The following is a 3,670-nucleotide window of genomic DNA, read 5'->3' as shown; positions in this document are numbered from 1 at the left end:
TCCAACTTCTTTCTTTCAGTCAGTCTCCAAGGCGCTACAAGATCTCTCTATACAGTATTGCAGGAAAAGGGAGGAGATGACCAAAGAGAAGCTCAAAACACTCCTGTAACAAATTTAGGCTTCAGAGTCAGGCCCAAAGGGAGCGCCTTTTGGAATGCCTCCTGGTCAGAAGTCAGAAATGGAGGGCACGTCTTTGAAAAGGAGGACACATCTGGTCACCCTGCTGCCGGCCTCATCCATTTAATGCTTTCCAGCGGGGCTTCCTTCCCAGGATTCCATAGGATGGAGCTGAGGCGCTTAGAGTGGTGTGTGGTTTCTATATTGTGGGTGCACCTTTCTAAATGCAGCGACGGAGTAACTGTGACCATGGCGGAGTTGAGATTTGGTGGTTGCTGGCGATTAACTTTCAGGGGGCTATGGGAGGGATCCTAGAGTAATGGTTTGAGTGTTGGAATACAACTCTGGAGACTAGGGTTCGATTCCCAGGTCAGCCATGAAACCCACTGGGTGACCTTTGGGTAGGTGACACTCTCTCAGCCTCAAGGGAAGGCAATGGGAAACCTCCTCTGAACAAACCTGTCCAAGAAACTCCTCTGATATGTTCGCCTTAGGGTCACCATAAGTCACAAATGATTTGGAGGCACCCAACTATACAAGCTGTGTGTGTACGTGTGTGTGTGTACGTGTGTGTGTGTGTGTGTGTGTGTGTGTGTGTGTGTAATATATAGCGCCTTTACCTCTCGACTCCAAGGTCCAAAACACACTACAGAAATCATCCAGAATCCAGAACCCTATGATAGGTTCACAATAAGCCGGAAACGACTTGAAGGCACACAACATACACACACTTCAAAATATACTGCTTCAACTGCCCTGGCTCAGTGCTAGGGAATCCTGGGAACTGTCGTTTATTGTGGCACCGGAGCTCTCCGACAGAGAAGGCTAAAGGTCTCACAAAGCTACGCAACTCCCTAGCATTAAGCCAGGTCATTTAAAGCGGTCTCAAATTGGATCGTTTCTGCAGTGTGTTTTGGACCTAAATCATGGTTTAAGCGTTGGACTTTGACTCTGGGGACCAGGGTTCGAATCCCGACTCGGCCATGAAACGCCACTGGGTGACCTTTGGGCAAGTCACACTCTCTCAGCCTCAGAGGATGGCAATGACAAACACCCCTCCGAAGAAACTTGCCAAGAAAACCCAGTGATAGGTGCGCCCTAAGTCGGAAACCAGGCACACAACACACACATACCCTTCAAAATATACAGGCGGATGACCGAAGTGAATGAAACATTAGAGGATCTGGTCTCCGGCTCTATCCTTTCACCCCAGTGGCCCTTTAGGGTCAACGGGAGCCTCCCCTTGTCCACACAGGCACTTGACCCGGGATGAAACCTTTCCCACTCCTGCCTGTGTCAAGAGGGATCGGGGCCAACTTGGCCCACTTTCCCCCTCCACTTTCCCTCCCGGATCTGTCATTCCTGGGGAAGAAGGCAGCGCTGCGGCTCCTGCCGCATCAGCAAAAGCCCAGGTTGTGTGTCAGTGTGTTGCGTGTTGTGTGGAGGGCGGAGGGCGGAGGGAGAGAAGGCAAGCCCCGAGAGGAGTGTGTGTGTTTGTCTTTCTGTGGCTCCTCTCCCCCATAAGAGCTAATGCTCGGCTTTGACCCTCTCCGCCTCTTGCACTGTATACCTGTCACCTCAAAGAGATTATTGATGGCTTCATATAAACGCATCCCATCTTGATAAGGGAATCTAGAAGATCTGAAGGAAGAACGGCGCCCGATCAGGTTTTGTACGCATCATATTGTCGGAAATCCGTTTGACCCCGCTTTAACTGCCGCGGTTCAATGCTAGGGCTTGTGCAGAGCACCAAACAAACTACATTCCCACAGTGCCCTAGCATTGAGCGCGCAGTTAAAGCGGGGTCAACCGATTATTCTGACAATGCGGAGGCAGCCAAGGAGGCTCTTTAATACTCCTCCAGCCCCTCCCAATGATTTTCTCCTTTTTTAAAAGCTATTTTTTTTATAAAAGGTGTTTTGTGCCTAATCTTATTGTTATTATTATTGCTATTATTATTGCTTCAGATGACACTCTCTCTTCTTCCCTCCCCACAAATCCTCCTCCTCTTCCCTTCCCTGTCTTCCTCCCTCTTTCCTTTTTTTCATCATCAGCAAATAAAGATTAGGAGGACAGATTATATAGGCAAGCGGGCTCCGTCCTCGGCTGATCTTTATTCCGGAGCCTTTTGTGATGATATTGATGATGATGATGGCCAAGTGGACAGTTTGATTTTTTGTGTTTGGAGCTAGTTATAAAGAATCAATATTATATCAAGGGGCAACTTTCGTGATAAAGGACTTTAACCACTCCGGCTATTCATCATAAGTCTGTAGCAAGCAGATAGGTCAAAAGAAATTATATTGCACTAAAGAGTGTGTCTTCTTATCTCTCCCATACCAGGGGAATAAGGGACAAGCCGATCGATACAGTCGCGGCCGTAGTCTTCTTGCAATTATCAATAGCTGATTTCGTCTTTTTGAGGCCTGTGCATCTATTAATACCAGCTAATAATAATCCTCTTTTAAATAATAAAAAGGCGTATCTGCAGCAGAGAAGGGAGGCGAACTTTTCCTATATGAAGGCGCAGCGACTCACTCTCATAAATGAGGAAATACTAGAAAAATATTGCAGTTTACAAACAGATGGACAAACCTATGCGTTTGTTCCTAGAGAAAAAGGGGAGGGGGTGAAGATCTGTGTGTGTGTCTGTGTATGTGAGAGAGAGAGAATGAATCAATGCAAATACATGGATGGCTTATGTGCCCCTTTATAACGCCTCTGCGTCGCATTATTCACGTCTGTGCGTTTCCTAACGCAAACTATGACAAGGATGGGGGAATACGTCCACACTTTTTAACCCTCCTCTCTGATATTATTATTATTACTACTACTACTACTACTACTACTACTACAGTACGCAAAGCTGCAATCCTGCAGCACAACTCCTTGAAAAGACACACTACTGTCCAGTGATTGAAAGGCGTCGGGTCTTAGCTCTCATCCAATATGGCTTCAGGCAGATGGTCACCAGGCATCTCTTGTCTGTACGACTCTCTGGACAGAGACTGGCTGGCCACGGTCCTCCTTTCCTCGCCAATAATCTTTGTATTAAGGGATCTACGGATCCCAACGATCTCAGGACAGCCTCGTCTGGATTGTTCTTATAATAATCAGGTTCATTGGGAGACTAATGAGTCCAAAGACGGCCTCTTTCTTACCTGTGGTTTTAGTCTGGGAACTTTCGAGGGTATTATTACTATTATTATGGATAGAGGGAAATGGACTGAGAAGGGAAAGGCAGGAGTTAGAAAACCCTCAACGCTGAGGATGGAGGCGATGGCTGTCTTCCTCTCCTCCTCGTCCTCCTTCTCCATCCCCCCCCCACCTTGCCTCCCCCCAAAAATGTAACCGAAAGGAAACATCTTTATAATTGACATTTGACATGCTGTTTGGATTAGGCTGTGGGAGACCAAGCAGAGATTTCCCCTCTGATGGAAACATTTATCATCCTGATTGCTCCGGAGTGGCAGGTGGTGCTATCAATTACCTTCTCCTTAGCAATAATAATAATAATAATAATAATAATAATAATAATAATAATAATAATAAT

Source organism: Sceloporus undulatus, chromosome 4 (genome assembly GCF_019175285.1).
Source record: "Sceloporus undulatus isolate JIND9_A2432 ecotype Alabama chromosome 4, SceUnd_v1.1, whole genome shotgun sequence".
In the NCBI taxonomy this organism is placed as follows: domain Eukaryota; kingdom Metazoa; phylum Chordata; class Lepidosauria; order Squamata; family Phrynosomatidae; genus Sceloporus; species Sceloporus undulatus.
The sequence above is the reverse complement of the archived record's forward strand: the minus strand, read 5'-3'. Positions refer to the sequence as shown.